This window comes from Chiloscyllium punctatum, chromosome 6, assembly GCF_047496795.1.
Source record: "Chiloscyllium punctatum isolate Juve2018m chromosome 6, sChiPun1.3, whole genome shotgun sequence".
Taxonomy (NCBI): Eukaryota; Metazoa; Chordata; class Chondrichthyes; order Orectolobiformes; family Hemiscylliidae; genus Chiloscyllium; species Chiloscyllium punctatum.
Genome location: NC_092744.1, coordinates 101,024,303 through 101,047,510, shown reverse-complemented (window position 1 = coordinate 101,047,510; position 23,208 = coordinate 101,024,303). Strand labels below are relative to the sequence as shown.

General features: G+C 46.1%; 1 long non-coding RNA gene across 1 annotated transcript in view; it reads right to left on the bottom strand.

Moving 5' to 3' along the window:
* LOC140479201 (uncharacterized) overlaps positions 1–23,208 on the bottom strand; it is a 128,018-nt gene that overhangs the window by 54,782 nt on the left and 50,028 nt on the right. The window contains exons 5-6 of the long non-coding RNA XR_011960979.1: positions 16,103–16,375; positions 12,222–12,351 (exon numbers count right to left, since the gene is read on the bottom strand). This is a non-coding gene — a long non-coding RNA (uncharacterized lncRNA). The remainder of the gene's footprint in view (positions 1–12,221; positions 12,352–16,102; positions 16,376–23,208) is intronic.

Sequence of the window (23,208 nt, the reverse complement as noted above, 5' to 3'; positions counted from 1 at the left end):
GCAGAAGGTATCATTAGTCGGTTTGCAGATGACATGAAAGGTGAGGGTGTTGTTCACAATGAGGAGGGTGGTCTCTGTCTGCTGTCCGATGTCAATCGGATGATAATCTAAGCAGAGTTTAGTTCTGATTGAAGTGAGGTAATAATCTGTGGGAGGTACGATAAGAGAAGAACAGACATAATAAACGGTAGGTCCTTGTGGAGTACTGAGGAATACAGGGACCTTGATGGACAAGTCCATAGATCCCTGAAGGTGTCAGCACAAGGAGACAGGGTGGGAAAGGCACCTCAACTGGGAGCGAGAGAGGAACCCATATCCTGGTGGGGTGAATTGCAGGAGCTGCTCGAGAGGATATAACCTGGTCTGGCAGGGTGTTGGACCTTAAACAGTCATAAGGCCAGTAAGAAGATTGAGGCTGGTACACTAGTTAAAGACAGCAATTTCAGCAGACAAGGCAGGCAAGAACATAGCAGGGAATGGGGGAAAACTGATGATTAAACTGCATTTATTTCAATGCAAGGGGCCAGACAGCTAAGGAAGATGAACTCAAGGCGTGGATTGGAACATGGGACTGGGATATTATAGTTATTACAGAAACACAGCTGAGGGAGGGGCAGGACTGGCAGTTCATTGTTTCAAGATAGAGATGCTACAGGAAGGGGAGGCAAGAGAGGACGTGTGGTGGTGGGTTTTGATTGCATTGATCATCACAGCAGTACTTGGAGAGGATATTCCTGTGTGATCGCCCAGTAAAGCTATGTTAGTGGAACAGAGAAATAAGAATGGGTCATCACTTTGATACGATCGGACTGCTGACCCTGAATAATCTGTGGCAGACTGAGGAACAAATATGTCGGGACATCTTAAATATCAACCATAATAATAGGGCTGTTATGGTCGGGGTTTCTGAACTTTCCAAACCTAGACTGGGACTGCCAGTGTTCAGTGTTTGCAAGGGAGGAATTTAGTAATAGTGGTCCAGAAAACTCCCAATCAATATGTAAATGGCCTGAAAAGAGAAAGGGGCAAAACCTGACCACCCTTTGGGAATCAAGGTGGGGAAGGGGACTGCGATGTGAGTGGGAAAGCGTTTTGCCAAAGGGACCACAGTTCTTTTAGTTTGAAGACAGCTTTGGAAAAGGACAGGCCTGGTCCACAAGTGCAAGTTATAAAATGAAGCCTGACCAATCTTGATCGTATTAGACAGGAACTTTCAAAATGTGACTGGGGAAGGGAATTATTTACAGGGAAAGGGAAGTTTGGCAAGTGAGAATATTTTAAAAGTGAGATAAACGGATCGATTAGAGCCAGCATGTTCCTGTTTGTGTGCATGTCAATGCTGACAGCATTCGGAAACACTGGCTGTCTATTGAGGGTCTGGTCAAGGAAAAGGGGGCACATGTCAGGTATAGCCAGCTGGATCAAGGGAATCCCTGAGGATATACAGGGGCTGTCGGAATACACTTTGAGTAGAAAACAGGAATGAAGAAAGGCTAAATGAAATAGCCTCAGCAGAGAAGGAAAGGAGAATCCAAAAGTGATTGAATCAATATATGAAGAGTGTATAAATAACTCGGGACAAAATAGTGTCAATTAAAGATCAACGAGGCCATCGATGTTTGGAACTGCAGGATATTTGCTCAGATCGTAAACTATTTTTTCACTCCAGAACTTACTGTGGAGAAAGACTGGGGAACTCAGGGAACAAGAATAGTTCATGAGACGACAATTGGAGTTCTCTGCAATTCCAGTCTCTCTGCTGCAGGAAGGATGTTGTGAAACTTGAAAGGGATCAGAAAAGATTAACAAGATATTGCCCGGGTTGTTGCTGAATAAGCTGGGGTTACTGTCACTGGAGAATCGGGGGAGACTGAGGGATGACCTTCCAGAGGTTTATATAAACATGAGGGGCATGGATAGGGTAAGCATTCAAGGCCTTTTCCCAGAAGTTGGGGAGTCCAAAACTAGAGGGCATAAGTTTAAGGGTAGAGGTGAATGGTTTACAGAGGGATTGAAGGGACAGCTTCTTCACACATATGGTGATGGGTGTATGGAATGAGCTGAGAGAGAAAGTAATGGAGACAGATACCTTTTAAATGTTGTAATTGTATCTGGATGGGCATCTGAATAGTAAGGGTGTAGACGTATATGGACCAAATGCTGAAAAAGGGAATGGATTTATTTAGATCTTCTGGTAAGCCTGGACGAGATGGGGACCGAAGGGTCTGTTTCTATGCTGTACATCTCTATGACTTGAAAAGAGTGCATGTTATAAAAGAGGTGGTGCTGGAGGTTTTAAAACACAAAGCTATGGCAAGTCCCAGAACCTGATTAAGTGTATCACAGGACACGTGGGATGCTAGGGAAGAAGTTGTGGAGCCCCGAGCAAAGGTATGTGTTCTACTGACAGCCATGTGTGATGGGCTGGCAGGCTGGAGGGCGGCATCATGGACAGTGAAGGAGGTTTTCTGAGATTACAAAGGGATCTTAATGAAGGGAGTGAATGGGCTGAAAAACTAGAGTTGGAATTCAATCTGAATAAATACGAGGTAATGTATTTGGTAAAACAAACAAGGGTAGAGCTTATACAATTTAGGTTTGGGCCTCAGTTAGTGTTTGAGAGCAGAGGGACCTCAAGGTTCAGGTACATAATTCTTGAAGCTTGAGTTCTGAAAAATGGCTGGATAGGCTGAGTCTTTTTTCATTGGAGCCTGGAGGTTGAGACATGATGCTATAGAGGTTTATGAAAAAAATGAGGTATATAGATCAATTTAATGGTAGTTTCCTTTTCCTCAGGATGGGGGAGTCTCAAGAGGAGGGGCCACATTTTTAAGGTTAGAGGAGAGAGGTGTTCAAAAAAAAGATATGGGGCAATTTGCTACACAGAGGGTGGTTTGAGTGTGGAATGAACTTCCTGAGAAAGGGATTGATGTGGGTACAATTACAACGTTTAAAAGATATTTGGATAAACAGGTGAATAGGGAAGGGTTGGAGTGATATGGGCCAGCAACAGGCAGCTGGGAAGAGTTTAGTTTTAGATTATGGTGGGTATCAGCTGAAGGGTCAGTTTCCATGCTGTATAGCTCTATGACAAGAATATGGTTTGATTCCATTATTGAAGAAAGGATCAGGGCTGGGTCCACTGATGTGCATCATCTACATCAACGATTTGGTTGAAAATATAGGAGTGATTGTGAGAAAGTTTGTTGATGATCAAATGAATGGTGTAGTGGGCAGTAAATACGGTTATCAAAGGGGATCTTGACCAACTAGGCCAGTGGACCAAGGAATGAAAGATGGAGTTTAATTCAGGTGTTGGATTTTGTTAAGACAAACCAGGGAGGACTAATACAGTTAATGGAAGGGCTCTGGCCAGGGTTGTTGAACAGAGAGAGAGAGAGAGAGAGAGAGAGAGAGAGAGAGAGAGAGAGAGAGAGAGAGAGAGAGAGAGAGAGAGAGAGAGAGAGAGAGAGAGAGAGAGAGAGAGAGAGAGAGAGAGAGACCAGGGGGTGCAAGTTACATTGTTCCTTGGAAGTGGCATACCAGGTGGACAGGGTGGGGAAAGCGACATTTGGCACATTTGCCGACATTGGCCAGCACTTTGTTACATACGTTGGAGATATTTGTAACATTGTCCTAAATATTTCCCTTGGGCAGAGGAGGCCACGGGGTGACCCTAAGAATGGTGAATAACAAAGGTAGGTGAGTCCAAAACTAGAGGGTATAAACGGGAGGTGAGAGAGCAAGGATTTAAAGAGGGAGCTGAGGGGGATCATTATCCACAAAGGATGGTGCATAGACGGAACAGACTGCCTCAGGCACATGGGAGAAACAAGAACAATTACAGCATGGAAAAGACATTTGGGCAGGTACATGGAGAGGAGAAGGTTTGAAGAGATAAGGGCCAAATGCAGGCAAATGAGACTCATTCAGTTTAGGTAACCTGGGCAGCATTGAGGCGTTGGACCACAGGTTCTGTTTCCGTTCTGTATCACTCTGTATCTAGCTAAAGAGGATTAGTGTACCAAAATAAGACACGTTGTAGACATGGAAGCAAGTTACAGCAGTGGGGATGGTAGTCTGGAATGCAGTACATTTCAAATATGTGGAGGGACTCCCGGGAAGGGAGAAGGTTACAGGGGCAGGGACTATTGTAGGAGTTAAAAATGACTGAAAACACTGGTGCACAAGCCATGCCACAGATACAGTGTTGCAGAGTAGTGAGTCTTAGTACAGTGTTGGGGGGAGAACACAGAACAGAAAGATCCCAGGCAGCATTCCCAACCTCTCGTTGGAGGCCTACTCTCCCCTCTGTTGTCCTAATGCTCACTAAGACAGCGCAGGACTGGATTGATAACTATGAACTCCCGATGCTGTCTCAGTGCAACATTAGTTAAAGTAGATGTGGTGATTGAGCATGGGGTGTGTCTATACTGTGCTCCCCATCCAGCACTGTATCTATATCATGTATTGCTAGCGATGTTTGGAGCCCTCTCATTGCTCTCTGCTCTGTGCACTGTGAGTGATCTTACCTCACTGCAGGATTTATTGAAGGTTCCAGATTTCCCTTCCCTTTGAAGATGGTTGGTCAGCCAGAGAGACAATGAGGTGATGGATGAGACATACAGCAGTTGGGAAGTCTATTGAGTGAGCAACTTCCTGAGTACCGACAGGAAGAGATAGACAGAATGGGAAATTAGACTGATGCAGTGAGGGTTACACAAGGAGAATGGAAATGAGCCCCACAGATATCTGGAAAATCCCAAACTCCATCCCTGACCTGTGCTGTTGCGTCTCTCTGGAGTGGAGAATTCTGTTAGCTCAGGATCTGGAGCAGCTGCAAGAGTGAGAGACACTGACAGAGGCAGCAATTAGACCCTCACAGTGAGGGATACCACATGGAGAGAGACTGAGTGATTTCACTGGAGTGCTGGAATACTTCAGGATCACACAATCATGTTGGAAGAATGGGTTTAGCTTCATGTGTCAGTGCTCAGGGATGAGCAACCAGTGAGCAGGTGAAGTGATGGCCTCGTAACATTATTGTTAGGGCATTTGTTCAAAACCTCAGCTAATGTTCAGGGGAGGCAGGTTTGAATCCCATCATAAGATATGGTGGAGTTTAAAAATCAATAATTTTAAAAATAGCAATTAACAATCCATAAACAAATATGAAACCATTGCTGATGAACAAAAGTCACAATTCCTTAGATTAGATTCCCTACAGTGTGGAAACAGGTCTTTCGGCCCAAGATTGACCCACTCAGACCCATCACCCTCGACCTAATACACCTAACATTATGGGCAATGTAGCATGGCCAATTCACCTGGCCTGCACGTCTTTGGACTGTGGGAGGAAACCGGAGCATCCGGAGGCAATTCACGTAGACACGGGGAGAATGTCGCCCATAGCTGGAATCGAACCTGGGACCCTGACGCTGTGAGGCAGGAGAGCTAATCACTGAGCCACCGTGCCACCCACTTGTCCTTTCGACAACGAGATCTGATCATCCTCACGTGGTCTGCACGACATACCCACAGCAAAGTGTTTGCCTCTCAATTGCCCTCTGAAATGGCCGAGCAAGTTACTCAGCTCACGGGCAGCGAGGGCTGGACAAGAAAGGCTGGTCAGCCAGAGACACCCACATCTCCTACCTGATTTATGAAAATATCCAATAGGATGGTCCCACTGGAACCGCGCTGGGAGCAGTGTCCTGGCCAATCATGTCAGTAGGTTTATGGACAGGGCTTTAAACTGACAGAGAGGATGCAGGGACAGGGTCCAGGTGAAAGGAGCTTTCCAAATCCAAAGAGAAAAGGTGAAGCATCGGAACAGTATGGGGATGTGGCTGAAGGTAATCAGAAAGGAACAGGATGGGACAGAGTTTAACTAAAACTGTACATCAGTGAATAGGTTTGTGACAGGAAATTGTGGGAAAGAGTAAATTATGATTTAGTTTGAATGGACGAAGTCTTATCAATGAGGTAGATGGATTTCTGACACTGAGATAAAAATGATTTAGACACCAGAGAGATATGGTTACAGGGTGAACAAAAGTTGGACATAACTATTCAATGGATCACAACCTTGCAGAAACTCAGGCAAAATTGGTAACAAAAACAATAATGGGTAAAAAAGGCATCACAGAGAAAGCATTTGGTCTCAGATCATGAAGTAGAGTCAGTCTGAATGTAAATTCTGGCTACTACTTGCCATGGACACAAGCAGCACAACAGTTTTAGCCACCGAACAGCTATCAGTTGCTCATCACTGCATTAACCAGAAACTCATTGGAATTTTTTTAAACAAACACATTGTGATAATTTTGGGAAACTTCAATATTCACATAATCTGGGACAGTCACACTGACAACAATGACATTGGAAGAGTTCAGAGAATTTTTTTTTCAGTGTTTCTTTGAATAACAAATTGTGCAACTGGCTAGGGACGTAACTATCTCAGAGCGACCGTTGTGTGATGAAACTTAGTGAATGAGTAATGTCACCTGGAGAGATCCTCATGGAAATTGTGATAAAGTGCAGTTTAAAGAAATATAAAGTTTTAAAGTGAATCACAGAAAGGACAAGCTACAACTAGAAACAAAAATAGCCAATGACATGAGTTTGACAGGAGAACTGACCAAGATAAATAGGCTAAACAGACTGAAACATGTGCCTGTAAATGAACAGTGGAAAACATTTGAAGGAACAGTGTAAAATACTCAACAAAAGGACATTCCATTGAAACAGACAAATCCTCGGCAAGAAATCCCCATCGGTCCCTCACTCAAGTAAAAAGGATCATATTAGATTATCGGGCTTGGAGGATCACCAAAAAGTACTTAAAATCCTGAAGTAAGAGAATGTTTTAGGAGTGAGTTTTAAAGGGATTTCAAAGGGTCTGCTCGCAGTAGGAGGTCAGATGGAAGAGGGAATAATTGTCAAGGTTTTATGTCACAAAAGGAACTGGGAGAGGTGAAGGTGCTGAAGGTGGTGAGAGTGTTACAGACAGTGGTCAGGGCCTGAACGGTGTTACAAAGCCAGTACGGATTGCTGCAGCTGGAGGGGTTTGCAGAGGTAGGGAGGGACATAGCTATTTTTATTTATTCATTCATGGGATGTGGGTGTCACTGATTGGACCAGCATTCTTTTGCCTCACTGCTAATTATCCAGAGTATAGCAGAGTCAGCCTTGTAGCTGTGGGTCTGGTGTCACGTGCAGGCCAGACCAGGTTAGAATGTCAGATGTTCTTCTCTAAAGGACGTAAGTGAACCAGATGAGTACTTCCTACTGGTCAACAATGCTTTTATGGTGGCCTCACCAATGTCCTGTACAGCCACAACATGACGTCCCAACATTTACTCTCAATGCTCTGACCAAAGAAGGTAACCATCCCAAAGGCCTGCTTCACCAACCTGTCTGCCTGTGACACCACTTTCAAAGAACTGTCGACCTGCATCTCTGGGTCTCTGACTGACAACACTACCCAGGGCCCAAACATTAACTATACAGGTCCCACCCTGGTGTGTGTCACCAAAATACCCTATCCTCTACCAAGTTACTCCTTAGCCCTTATTGAAACTTGTGTAAAGGCTTCTGATAATTCGTATAAACCGTATCCTCGGTACAGCCACTCCTTCACCCGTATCTACTCTGCCATTTATATTCTCACCAATAAAAATGCAATCCAACAGGCTCAAAACCACATTCTCTTTTTATTAAATGTGTTTCTAAGGGTCCAGTTATTGTTCATTGACATATCCTTTCAAACATATTTCAGCTCCCGACCTACCGTCAGGCTAACACTGTTTGATTTCAGACTGACAGCAGAAAGGGTTATGGGAGTTCTTGTTTCGCAGTCTGAAAAAGGTAGCTTACAGGTTCAACAGGTAATGGAGGCTTTGGAATTAAGGAGGATCATGGGGACAGAAGGACATTATGGAGATAGGGAGTGATGTGGGGACTGTATTAGATTATGGACACAGAGAGTGCAGTGGTGACTGAAGAACATTATGGAGATAGGGAGTGATGTGGGGCCTGAAAGGGGCCAAAGAGATCTGGAGGGCTGTTGGGCCTTAAGGAGGTTGCATCGATCAGGAGGATCATGGGGATTGAAGGAGATTACTCTGAATGGGAGGGTCGTTGGGTCAGGATGAGATTATGGAGATAGGGAGGGTCGTGGGACCTTTTGGAGGTTATGGAGTTAGGGAGGTTTGTGGGGAATGATTCAGGTTACGTGGATAGGAAGAGTTGTGGGGACTGAAGGAGTTTATGGAGACAGGGAAGGCTGTGGGGACTGAAGGAGGTTATATCGATTGTAAGTTTATAGAGATGCACACTGACTACTGGCATTTAGTGATGCAGCGGGGTGTAGTAACTGGGACAGGGGTGCTCTTACTGAGATAGGGAGGGTTGTGGAAGATGGAACAGCTGACAGATACAGGGCAGGTTTTAGGAATGGGAGGACTTTACAGGGATTTGGAGGAATGTAGGGATGGGACGTGGTAACAATCACAGGGAAGATTTTGGGAACTTGATCTGAGACTGGTACGGCTGAGAACAGAAGTGAGCCAAACAGTCAGGACAGGCAGGGACAAGGTAGGACTAATAAATTAAACTGCATTTATTTCAATGCAAGGGGCCGAACAGGGAAGGCAGATTAACTCAGGGCATGGTTAGGAACATGGGACTGGGATCTCATAGCAAATACAGAAACATGGCTCAGGGATGGGCAGGACTGGCAGCTTAATGTTCCAGGATACAAATACTACAGGAAGGATAGAAAGGGAGGAAAGAGAGGAGGGGGAGTGGCATTTTTGATAAGGGATAGCATTACAGCTGTGCTGAGGGAGGATATTCACAGAAATACATCCAGGGAAGTTATTTGAGTGGAACTGAGAAATAAGAAAGGGATGATCACCTTATTAGGAATATATTACAGACCCTCCAGTAGTCAAAGGGAAATTGTCAAACAAACTTGTAAGGAGATCTCAGCTATCTGTAAGAATAATAGGGTAGGTATGGTAGGGGATTTTAACTTTCCAAACATTGACTGGGACTGCCATAATTTTAAAGGTTTAGATGGAGAGGAATTTGTTAAGTGTGTACAAGACAATTTTCTGATACAGTATGTGGATGTACCTACTAGAAAAGGTGCAAAACGTGACCTACTCTTGGCAAATAAGGCAGGGCAGGTAACTGAGGTGTCAGTGGGGGATCACTTTGGGGCCAGCGACCATAATTCTATTTGCTTTTAAATAGTGACGGAAAAGGATAGACCAGATCTAAAAGTTGATGTTCTAAATTGGAGAATGGCCAATTTTGACGGTATTAAGCAAGAACTTTTGAAAGCCGAATGGAGGCAGATGTTCGAAGGTAAAGGGATGGCTGGAAAATGGGAAGCCTTCAGAAATGAGATAACAAGAGTCCAGAGAAAGTATATTCCTGTCAGGGTGAAAGGGAAGGCTGGTAAGTATAGGGAATCCTGGATGACGAAAGAAATTGAATGTTTAGTTCAGAAAAAGAAGGAAGCATATGGCAAGTATAGACAGGATAGATCGAGTGAATCCTTAGAAGAGTATAAAAGAAGTTGGAGTATGCTTAAGAGGGAAATCAGGATGGCAAACGTGGACATGAGATAGGTCTGAAAAATAGAATTAAGGAGAATGCAAAGGGTTTTTTACAAATATATTAAGGAAAAAAGGGGAACTAGGGAGAGAATAGGGCCCCACAAAGATCAGCAAGGCGGCATTGTGTGGAGCCACAGAAAATGGGGGAGATACTAAATGAATATTTTGCATCAGTATTTATTGTGGAAAAGCATATGGAAGATATAGACTATAGGGAAACAGATGGTGACATCTTGCAAAACGTCCAGAATCCAGAGGAGGAAGTGCTGGATGTCCTGAAATGGTTAAAGGTGAATAAATCCCCAGGAACTGATCAGGTGTCCCCAAGAACTCTGTGGGAAGGTAGAGAAGTGATTGCTGGACCTCTTCCTGAGATATTTGTATCATCGATAGTCACAGGTGAGGTGCCAGAAGACTGGAGGTTGGCAAAAGTGGTGCCACTGTTTAAGAAGGGTGGTAAAGAGAAGCCAGGGAACTATAGACCGGTGAGCCTGACATCGGCGGTGGGCAAGTTGTTGGAGGGAATCCTGAGGGACAGGATGTACATGTATTTGGAAAGGCAAGGACTGATTAGGGGTAGTCAACATGGCTTTGTGTGTGGGAAATCATGTCTCATAAACTTGATTGAGTTTTTCGAAGGAGTAACAAAGAAGATTGAGGAAGGCAGAGTGATAGATGTGATCTATATGGACTTCAGTAAGGCGTTCCACAAGGTTCCCCATGGGAGACTGATTAGCAAGCTTAGAACTCATGGAATACAGGGAGAACTAGCCATTTGGATACAGAACTGGCTCAACGGTAAAAGACAGAGGGTGGTGGAGGAGGGTTGTTTTTCAGACTGGAGGCCTGTGACCAGTGGAGTGCCACAAGGATCGTTGCTGGGTCCACTACTTTTTGTCGTTTACATAAATGATTTGGATGTTAAGCAGAAGATGTACAGTTAGTAAGTTTGCAGATGACACCAAAATTGGAGGAGGTGGAGTGGACAGCGAAGAATGTTACCTCAAATTACAACAGGATCTGAACCAGCTGAGCCAATGGGCTGAGAGCTCGCAGATGGAGTTAAGGTCAGATAAATGCGAGGTGCTGCATTTTGGAAAGCAAATCTTAGCAGGACTTATACACTTAATGGTAAGGTCCGAGGATGTGTTGTTGAACAAAGAGACCTTGGAGTGTGGGTTCATAGTTCCTTGAAAGTGGAGTCGCAGGTAGATAGGATAGTGAAGAAGGCATTTGGTATGCTTTCCTTTATTGGTCAGAGTATTGAGTACAGGGGTTGGGAGGTCATGTTGCAGCTGTACAGGACATCGTTATGGCCACTGTTGGAATATTCCGTAAATTCTGGTCGACTTCCTATCGGAAACTTGAAATGGTTCAGAAAAGATTTACAAGGATGTTGCCAGGGTTGGAGGATATGAGCTACAGGGAGAGGCTGACCAGGCTGGGGCTGTTTTCCCTGGAGTGTCAGAGGCTGAGGGGTGACCTTACAGAGGTTTACAAAATTATGAGGGGTATGGATAGGATAAATAGACAAAAGTCTTTTCCCTGGGGTCAGGGAGTCCAGAAGTAGAGGGCATAGGTTTGTGGTGAGAGGGGAAAGATATAAAAGAGACCCAAGAGGCAACTTTGTCACACAGAGGGTGGTACCTGTATGGAATGAGCTGCCGGATGATGTGGTGGAGTATGGTACAAATGCAACATTTAAGAGGCATTTCGATGGGTATATGAAGAGGAAGGATTTGGAGGGATATGGGCCAGGTGCTGACAGGTGGGAATAGATTGGGTTGGGATATCTGGTCGGCATGGACGGGTTGGACCGAAGGGTCAGTTTCCATGCTGTACATCTCTATGACTCTATCACTCAGAGGTTATAGAAATAAACTGCGTGGTCGCGTCTGGAGGAGATTAAAGGTATAAAGGTTTGTAATTACCGAAGGAAATTACATCAATCGGGACCAGCAGAGTTTACAGAGACTGAGTGCGTTTTAGAGACAGGAAGAGTTCAAAGTCATCATTAGAAATGCAGAAACTAATTTATGAGAGAAGCAGGGTCACTCTGCTTTGTGCCCAGAGACAAAGAGGAGTCTAACAGCTGGAGGAGGTTACTAAGGTACAGAGCTTTTTAGTTGTCGTGACGGGAAGGTTACAGAGATCATGAAGGTAGTAGGAGTTCAAAAAAGTCACAAAGACAGGGAGGTTTCTCAGGTCTGGAAAGGACTACACTGACCTGGATGGGTTAAGGAACTGACGAGTTGTTTTTCTTCAGTTAAGGAGAGATGTGACAGAACCCGGGATTAAAGGCAAAGGCAGATACTTGGAGAGTTGTAGTGGTAGGAAGAGCTCACAGGGATAGGCAGGATTGTAGGGGCTGATCGAGATAGGGGAAGTGGTATCGATGAAACAGACAATGGAGAAACTGACAGACATAGGGAGGGTTCTGTGGAACAGATGAATTTACAGACAAGATGGTGATAATGAAGCCTGAGACTTTGCTCATGTTCCTTGCCCAGCATTGTTCCTACATCATGCCCTCAGGGTCTGAATTAAAGTCCACTAACTCCTCCCTGTGCTGTTCACTGTGAGTGATCTTACCGGCTGCAGGATTTACTGAAGGCTCCAGATCTCCCTCTCCATCTCTCTCTGGCTGACCAACTGTATTCAATTTGGGTGATGGACAAGACAGGAATTGGGAATTCTGCTGAGTCAGGGACATCAGGAATACCTACAGGAGACAGGGAAATAGACAGAATGGTAAATTACACTGCTGCAACGAAGGTTACACATGGAGAATGGCACTGAGTCCCACAGAGATCTGGAAATTCCCAGTCTCCATCCATGGCCTGTGCAGCTGCTTCCCTCTGGAGTGGAAAATGCTGTTGGCTCAGGATCTGGAGCAGCTGCAAGAGTGAGAGACACTGACAGAGGCAGCAATTAGACCCACACAGTGAGGGATACCACATGGAGAGAGACTGAGTGATATCAGCAGAGTGCAGGAATCTATCAGGATCACACAATGGTATCATCAGAAGTGGTTCTGACCAGTGAGCACTGCTACCAGTACTCAGGGAGGACTGAGCTATTTTATTGGGATAGGCTCCTCTGGTACCAGGATTATGCAGTGTGCTATAAATGGACACAGATGAGGAGGGGGACAGGTCTGAGGTGAATGGAAATTCCCAAGTCCAAAGAGAAAGGGTGAAATATTGGAACACCATGGAGATGTGAATGAAGATCAACAGAAAGAAACAGTGAGGGACTGAGTTTCATTAAAATACGACATTATCAAACAGATTTGTGACAGGAAATTATTGGTTAAAATAAAGTAAATGCCATTTCCGCCCCTCACAATTCCTCATACACCAAAAGTGTCATCACTTCCACCCCTCACATCATCACTGATGTCACACAGTCACTGACTTCCTCGCCCCCCCACTACTGTGTTTGCCACCACTTCCGCTCCCACCAACGCCACTCACCTGCATTCTGCTTACACCACCCCCAGGTCCCACATCACCATCCCTGCCCCCAGAACCCTGAGGGGAACACCACCCCTGCTCATGACTCCATCCCCATTCCCCCTAACACCACACCCACTCCAGTTACAGGCTCCGTCGCCTCCCCCAGCTCCACACCTACGCTTGGTCCCAGCTCCCAGTCCTGCCGAGTTTTCACCATTCCCCCTGACCTCCCCCTCACTGAGGACAAATGATCAGTCCTCAGCAAAGGCCTCACCTTTATCCCCCTCTGTCCACACATCAATGAATTTAATACACGCCGTGACATCGAACACTTCTTCCACCACCTCCACCTCAGAGCTTACTTTTACAATGAAGACTCCCGCCTATTTCATGAGGACCCCTTTGCCGGCCTCCAATACACTCCATCCACCTGGACACCCCGCGCTGGCCTATTACCTGCCTTCGATTTCTTCATTTCCAACTTCCACCAAGACATTAACCGCCTCACCCTATCTACCCCCTCCCCCACTCCAACCTCTGACCCTCACAACGTGCAGCCCTCCACTCCCTCTGCTCCAATACCGACCTCACCATCAAACCAGCAGATAAAGGGGGTGCAGTGGTAGTCTGGTGCACTGACCTCTACACCGCTGAAGCCAAGATGCCAACTCAAAGACACCTCCTCCTACCACCCCCTCTACCATGACCCACCTCCCATCACCAAACCGTCATCTCCCAGAGCAGACAGAACCTCATCACCTCAGGAGGAGATCTCCCAACCACAGCTTCCAACCTCATTGTCCGGGATCCCCCACTGCCCGGTTCTACCTCCTTCCCAAGATCCACAAGCCTGACCACCCTGGCCGACCCATTGTCTCAGCATGCTCCTACCCCACCGAACTCATGTCTGCTGACCTCCACATTGTCCTGTCCCCCAATCCAGGAACTACCCACATTCTTTTGAGACACCACTCACACCCTCCACTCCTCCAAGACTTCTGTTTCCCTGGCCCCCAAAGCCTCATCTTCACAATGGATATCCAATCCCTCGACACCTCCATCCACCATGACCAGGACCTCCAAGCCCTCCGTTATTTCATCTCCCGACATCCACAACAGTACCCTTCCACCGATACTTTCAATCGTTTGGCTGAATTTGTCCTCACCCTTGACAATTTTTCCTTCAAATTCTCCCACTTCCTCCAGACCAAAGGGGTAGCCATGGGTACCCGTATGGGCCCCAGCTATGCCTGTCTCTTTGTTGGCTACGTAGAACAGTTCATCTTCTGTAATTACACCGGCACCACTCACCACATCTTCCTCCGCAATATTGATGACTGCATTGGCGCCACCTCGTGCTCCCGCGAGGAGATTGAGCAATTCATCAACTTCACAAACACATTCCACCCAGACCTTAAATTTACCTGGACCATCTCTGATACCTCCCTCCCCTTCCTGGACCTCTCCATCCCCATTAATGACAACCAACTTGACACTGACATTTTTTACAAACCTACCGACTCCCACAGCTACCGAGATTACATATCTTCCCACCCTACTGCCTGCAAAATTCCCAACCCCTATTCCCAATTCCGCCGTACCTGCTCCCAGGTGGGCCAGTTCTGCCACAGAACACACCAGATAGCCTCCTTTTTTAGAGATCGGAATTTCCCTTCCCACGTGGTTAAAGATGCCCTCCAATGCATCTCGTCCACATCCCGCACCTCTGCCCTCAGACTCCACCCCTCCAACTGTAACAAGGACAGAACGCCCCTGGTGCTCACCTTCCACCCTACCAACCTTCGCATAAACCAAATCATTCGCCACCATTTCTGCCACCTCCAAACGGACCCCACCATCAGGGATATATTTCCCTCCCCACCCCTCTCCACTTTCCACAAAGACCATTCCCTCCATGACCACCTGGTCAGTTCCACGCCCCCCAAAAACCCACCATCCCTTCCTGGCACCTTCTCCTGCCACTACAGGAATTGCAAAACCTGCACCCACACCTCTCCCCTCACCACCATCCAAAGTTTTACCTGCACATCCACCAATATCATTTATTGTATCCGTTGCTCCCGATGCAGTCTCCTCTACATTGGGGAGACTGGACACCTCCTGGCAGAGCACTTCAGGGAAAATCTCTGGTACACCCGCACCAATCAACCCCACCGCCCTGTGACCCAACATTTCAACTCCCACTCCCACTCTGCCGAGGACATGCAGGTCCTGGGCTTCTTCCACCGCCACTTCCTCACCACCCGACGCCTGGAGGAAGAAAGCCTCACCTTCCGCCTCGGAACACTTCAACCCCAGGGCATCAATGTGGACTTCACCAGTTTCCTCATTTCCCCTTCCCCCATCTCACCCCACCTCCAGCCTTCCAGCTCAGCACCGCCCCCATGACCTGTCCTAATGGCCTATCTCCCTTCCCACCTATCCACTCCACCCTCCTCTCTGACCTATCACCCCCGTCCCCACCCCCATTCACCCATTGTACACTTTGCTACCTTCCCCCATCCTCCACTCTGACCTATCACCTTCTTCCCCACCCCATTCACCTATTATACTCTATGCTACTTTCTCCCCATCCCCACCCCCTCTCATTTATCTCCCCACTCTGCAGGCTCCCGGCCTCTGTTCCTGATGAAGGGCTTTTGCCCAAAACATCGATTTTCCTGCTCCTCGGATGCTGCCTGACCTGCCGTGCTTTTCCAGCACCACTCTAATCTAGACTCTGGTTTCCAGCATCTGCAGTCCTTGTTTTTACCTTATTGGAGGAGGAGACTACCAAGATAAGGCATGTTGTAGACACTGAAGCAGGTTACAGGGATAGGGATGGTAGTCTGGAATGCAGCACAATTCAAATATGTGGAGGGACTATCGGGAAGGGGAGAGGTTACAGCGATAGGATCTGTTATAGGAATTAAAAATTATTGAAGACACTGGACCACAAGACATGCCACAGATACACTGTTGCAGAGTAGTGAGTTTTAATATAACAGAACTTACATTGGGGTGGTGATTGAGCCTGGGGTGTGTGTGTGTACTGTGCTCCCCTCCAGCACTGTATCTATGTCATGTTGTGTTCACAGATGTTTGGAGCCCTCTCAGTGTTCTTTGCTCTGTGCACTGTGGGAGACCTTACTTCACTACAGGAATTATTGAAGGCTCCAGATCTCCTTTCCCTTTGTCTCTCTCTGTCAGACCAACTGCTTTCAATGAGGTGATGGACGATCCACCCAGCAGCTGGGAAGGCTATTGAGTCAGGACTTTCCTGAGTACCTACAGGAGACAGAGAAATAGACAGAATGGGAAATTAAACAGATGCAGTGAGGGTTACACATGGAGAATGGCACTGAGTTCCACAGAGATCTGGAAAATGGAGCGATATTAAGTAATAGTCCCAGTTTGCTGGAAGATGTCAGGATCACACAATTGTGTCGGAAGAATGGGTTTAGCTTCATGATGCCCTGGTATCAGTGCTCAGGGATGAGCATCCAGTGAGGAGGTGAAGTAATGGCCTAGTGGTATTATTGCGAGAGAATGTATCCAAAACCTCAGCTAATGGTCAGGGGAGGCAGGATTGAAACCCACCATCTGAAAAGGAGACATTTGAAATCAATAATTTTAAAAATAATAATTAACAATCCACAAATAAGTATGAGACCATTACTGATGTACAACAAATCCAAACACTTGTCCTTTCGAGAAGGACATCTGCCCATCCTCACGTGGTCTGCACGACATCCCCACAGCAAAGGGTTTGCCTCTCAATTACCCTCTGAAATGGCCGAGCAAGTTACTCAGTTCAAGGGCTTCTGGGACTGGGCAAGAAAGGCTGGTCAGCCAGAGACTCTCACATCCCATACCTGATTTTTAAAAATATCTATTAGGATGGTCCCCCTGGAACCGTGCTGGGACCAGTGTCCTGGCCAATCATGTCAGTAGGTTTATGGACAGGGCATTAAACTGAGAGAAGATGCAGGTGAAAGGAGCTTTCCAAATCCAAAGGGAAAAGGTGAAGCAATGGAACAGCATGGGAATGTGGCTGAAGACAAGCAGAAAGGAACAGGATGGGACAGAGTTTAACTAAAATTGTACATCAGCAAATAGATTTGTGACAGAAAATTGTGGAAGAGAGTATATTATGTTTTTTTTTGAATGGACAACGTTGCTGCAATAAGGTCGATGGATTTGTGACACAGAGATAAAAGAGATTTAGACACCAGGGAGACATAGATACAGGGTGAACAACAATATTCAGTGGTTCGTAAGCTTGTGCAAACTCAGGCAAAATGGGCAACGCTAACAATAATGGATAACAAAGGCATTACAGAGAAAGCATTTGACCTCAGATCATGAAGTAGAGTCAGTCTGAATGTAAATTCTGGCAACTACTTGCCAAGGACACAAGCAGCAGAACAGTTTTAGCCACCAAACAACATTTCATTGCTCATCACTGCATTCAACAGGAACTCATTGGAATTTTTTAACAAAGGCATTGTGATAATTTTGGAAAACGTCAATATTTGTATAATCTGGGACAATCACACGGACAGCATTGATATTGGAAGAGGAGTTCGGTTAATTTTTTTTTCAGTGTTTCTTTGAAAAACACATTGTGCAACTGTTAAGGGACATAACTATCGCAGAGCAACCGTGTAATGAAACTTAGTGAATGAGTAATGTCACCTGGAGAGATCCTTCGGGAAATTGTGATAAAGTGCAGTTTAAAGAAATATAAAGTTTTAAAGTGAATCACAGAAAGGACAAGCTACTTTAGAAACAAAAATAGCCAATGACATGAGTTTGAGAGGAGAACTGACCAAGGTAAACAGGCTAAACAGACTGAAATATGTGCCTGTCAATGAACAGTGGAAAACATTTGAAGGGACAATGCAAAATATTCAACAAAAGGACATTCGATTGAAACAGTAAAAACCTCAGCAAGAAATTCCCACTGATCGCTCACTTGGGACAAAAGGAATCATACTAGATTATGAGAATATCACCAAAAAGTACTTAAAATCCTGAAGTGAGATAGTGTTTTAGGAGTAAATGTTAATGGATTGCAATGAGTCTGCTCGCAGGAAGAGGGCAGTGGGAAGGGGAACCACGGTCAGGGTTCATTGACACGATAGGAACAGGGAGAGGTGAAGGTGCTGGAGGTGGTGAGAGTATTACAGAGAGTGGTCAGGGTCTGAACGGTGTTACAAAGCCAGTACGGATTGCTGCAGCTGGAGGGGTTTGCAGAGGCAGGGAGGGACATCGGTATTTTTATATATTCATTCATGGGATATGGGTGTCACTGCCTGGACTAACATTCTTTGACCCCTCTGCAAATTACTGAGAGGGTAGCTCAGAGTCAGCCATTTTGCTGTGGGTCTGGAGTCACATGTCGGCCAGACCAGGTTAGAATATTTGATGTCCTTCCCTAAAGGAGGTTAGTTAACTAGAGGAGTTCTTCCTCCTGATCAACAATGTTTTAATGGTGGCCCCATCAATGTCTTTTACAGCCACAACATGACATCCCAACTCTTCCTCTTAATGCTCTCCCCAATGAAGGTAACCATCCCAAACGCCTGCTTCACCAGCCTGTCTACCTGGGACACCACATTTAAAGACTGCGTACCTGCATCCCTGGGTCTCTCTGACTGACAACACTACCCAGGGCCCGAACATTAACTGTACAAGTCCCACCCTGGTTTGTTTCACCAAAATGGAGCACCTCACCTTTATCTAATTAAACTCCATCTGCTATTCTTCAGCCCACTATCCCAGCAGTACTGTTCATCCTGTTGTATCATAGATAACCTTGTTCACTGTTCACTATACCACCAATTTCAGTGACACCCAAAACAATTACTTACCAGGAAACCAATATTTCCATCCAAACCATTTATCCAAAAGACAAACACCAGGGGACCCACTCCACCGCTGGCCCCATGCCTCCAGTCAGAAAAACAACATGTCTCCCATCACCCTCTGTCTCCCACCATCAAGCTAATTTTGTATCCAGTTCACTAGCTCCTCCTGAATGCCATATCCTTTTACACTGATCTGAGCTTATTACCCAGTTTACCAGACAGAACATAGAACACAGAATAGTTCAGCCCAAGACCCTTCGGCCATGATTTCATGCCAACCTTTTATCCAACTGTAAGATCAAAATAAACTACATACCCTTCATTTTACTATTATCCATGTGTCTGTCCAAGAGTCTATGAAATGTCCCAGATGTGTCTAATTTTACTACCACCATTGGCAGTGCATTCCAACCACCAACCATTCTCTATCCTCTTATCCATCCTCCATTCACCTTAAAATTACACTCCCTTGTAATAGCCATTTATGCCATAGGAGGAAAGGTCTCTGACTAATCACTCACACTGTGCCTCTTATCATCTTGTTCACCTCCACAAAGTCGTCCCGCCTCCTTCTCCAATGATAAAAGCCATAGACCCTCAAACTTTCTCCGTAAGAACTGCCCTCCATTACAGGCAGCATCTTGGTAAATCTCCTGTGTACACTCTCTAAAACTTGCACATCCTTCCTGTAAACAGGGGACCAGAACTGAACACAATATTCCAAGTGTGGTCTCACCAGGACGCTATAAAGATGCAGTAAAACCTCACGGCTCTTACAGTCAATTCCCTTCGAAGGGGAGCCAACACAACATATGCCTTTTTAACAACCCTACCAACGTGCGTGGCAATTTTGAGGGATCTATGGACACGGACCCCATGATCTCTGTTCCTCCACACTGCCAAGTATTCTGCCTTTCACCCTGTATTCAGTATTCAAATTCAACCTTCCAGAATGAATCACTTCACACTTTTCCAGATTGGACTCCATCTGCCACTTCCAGCCCAGCTCTGTGTCCTGTCAATGTCCCATTGCAACCTACAATAGCCCTCCACATTACCCACCACTCCACCAACCTTCATGTGATTGGCAAACTTACTAACCCACTCTCCAACATCCACATCCAAGTCATTTACAAAATCCACAAAGAGCAGAGTCCCAGAGCTGATTGTTACAGAACCCCACTGGTCACTGAGCTCCAGGCTCAATACTGTCCATCTGCTGCCACCCTCTGTCTTCTCTAGGCCATCCAATCCTGTATCCAGACAGACAGATTTCCCTGTATCCCAATTTTCCTTCTTTTCTGAATGAGCCATCAACATATTCTGCCATATCCTCAAAGAATTCAATAAGGTTTGTGAGGCATGACCTGACCCGTCACAAACCCATACTGACTGTGGCTAATTTAACTATGGTTTTCCAAGTAGTTGTAAATCCTGTCTTTAGCGTCCTCGCCAATAATCTGCACTTCACAGACATAAGACTAAATCTGTAATTCCCAGAATTCTACCTCCATAACATGGTCCAGATGCTACAAATCTTCTCTCCTCTGCCATGTTCCCCAGAATGACACTGGAGGGTGGTGGGGGTTACAGAGATAGGGAGGGATATCAGGACACGAGGATTTTGCAGACATTAGGAGGGTTGCAATGCCAAAAGGAGGCTTCAGTAATTGTGAGGTTTCATGGTGATGAAGGCATTTGAAGAGGGAGGGAGGGAGGATTGTTGGGAAATGAGAGATTTCACAGTTTAGGTGTTTTGTTAGGGCTGCAAAAGGTTACTGAGTCAGGGAGGGTGTAAGCACTGGAGGATTTTACAAAAATTTGTGGTTTTGGTTGCAATGCAGGAAGAGGATTCAGGAAGCTGGAGCGTATGGGGTCTGAACGAGGTTACACAAATGGGAAGAGTTGTCAGGACGGGAGGTATTTACAGAGACAGCAATGGTTTGATCTGGAGCAGAGGACCCAGATTGGGAGGGATGTGGGGACTGGAGGTGGTTTCACAGGGAGGGAGGACCATAGATCCACAGGAGGTTACAGAAATGTGGAGAGCTGTAGGGCTGACAGGGGTTCATGGAGATGGGAATGTTGGGAGGGATAGAGAATTTTACAGGGATAAGGATGTTTGTAGGCCAGGGCTAGATCACAGATAGGGACTGTTTTAGGGAGCTGAGCAGATTACAGAGATAAAGATATTTGTATTGACTGGAAGAACAAACAGAGATATGCAGGGTAGTCGTGACTGGAGATGTTTATAGACATAGGAAGGCTTAGGGTCTGGGGGTTATGGAGGCTGTGGAATCTGGATTTCTTTTCAGAGACTGGGATAACAATTTTGGTCAGAAACAGTTTCACAGATAAGGGAGCATAGCACAAACAGGAGGAAGTTGTAGAGGAGGGTGACGTTTAAACAGATAGTGGTGTAAGAGCTGGACAAGATTATGGAGATGGGTAGATGGTGGAGACACAGGAGGAGCTTACATTGACATGAGGGTGATAGTGACAGGAGGGTGTTAAATAGATCGTGGGTTTTGTAGGGACTGGATTGGGAGAGGCACAGGCATGGAGTGAGTTCGACAGATCAGGAATACTGCAGAGACCTGAGAGGATTACATTGATAGGGATGGTGGTCGGGTCTCCACAGACTGTTGGTGTTTAGGGAATGGAAGAGATTTGGTCGAAAGGGAGGGATGTAAGAGCTGCAGGAGCTTGTGAAGAGTTGGAGCAATTTGCAGAGGTAGGTTTCTCAGACAGGAGTAGGTTATAGATAGTGACGGTTGTGTGGTCTGAGTAAGTCAAAAAGAGAAGAGTTTTCACATCTGGAAGAGGTTACACTGACAGGGACAGTTGAAGAGACTGAAGCAAAAATGCATGGAGAAGGTTACACAGATAGGGAGGTGAGTCGGGACTGAAGGAGAATACACAGACATGGAGGGTTGTATTGTTAGACGGAGCTGAGAGGGATAGGGACCGGTGTAGGGATTTACACAGATAGGGAACGTTGTGTTTTTGGAGAAGGTTACACTGATACAGACAGTGTTAGGGAGTGTTTAGTGGACTACAGAGGAGTTCAGAGAGAATGTATTATGGGGAGTGGAGGAGATTACAGACACAGAGATGGCTGTCGGGTTGAAAAGAGCTTCTACAGATCCTCGGTGCTGTAAGGCTGGAGGGAGATTATAACAGTGAGTGTTGCCAAGACTTAATTACTTCACTGAAATAGAGCGGGTCTCAGCACGTAACTGTCAAAGGGAGGTTGAGACAGTCCAGATGAGTTTTCAGAGATACAAATGTTTATGGGAGTTTCAAGAGGGAACAATGATTGGGAGTGCTGTACCAAATGGTAATAGTTATAGGGAGGGTTCGAAAAGCAGGAAGAGGTGACAGACATATCGATCTTTGTAAGGACTGGAGAAGGTTACATAGGCAAGGAGTGTTTTAGAGTCTGGGGGAGATTACAGTATTAAGGAGAATATTGGGGGTAAGGCAAGGTGTAAGAGACGGGGATGATTGACAAGGCTGGACAATAACCTGAATAGAATCGTCATCGTGTGCAACCAGGCCATTCGGCCCAACCAGTCCATTCCAAAACTCTGAAGGGCATCCTACCCAGACCCACCCCTCTACCTATACATTAAACCCTGCATTTCTCGTGGTGAACTTGCTTAAACCACACATTCCTGAATACCACAGTCAATTTATGATGGCCAGTTCACTGATGGTGCAAATTTTGGACACACACACACACACACACACACACACACACACACAACGAGCAAGGAGCGACATGCAAATACACACAGTGAAGGAGATACCCACAGACACACAGCGAGGGAAGGACATGCACACACACACAGTGAGGGGGATACACAAGGACACACAGCGAGGGAGGGACACACACAGCGAGGAAGCGACACACACACAGCGAGTGAGGGTCAAACACACACGCATCAAGGGTGGGACACGCACACAGCGAGAGAGGGACACACATTCATACAGCGAGGGAGGGACACACACACACAGCGAGGGAGGGTCAAACACACACGCATCAAGGGTGGGACACGCACACAGCGAGAGAGGGACACACACACACAGGGAGGGAGGGACACTGACACACACAGCGAAGGCGGGGGAGACATGCATCCGCACACACACACATACACAGCGAGGGAGGGACACGCACACGCACAGCGAGGGAGGGACACGCGCACACACAGCGAGGGAGGGACACGCGCACACACAGCGAGGAAG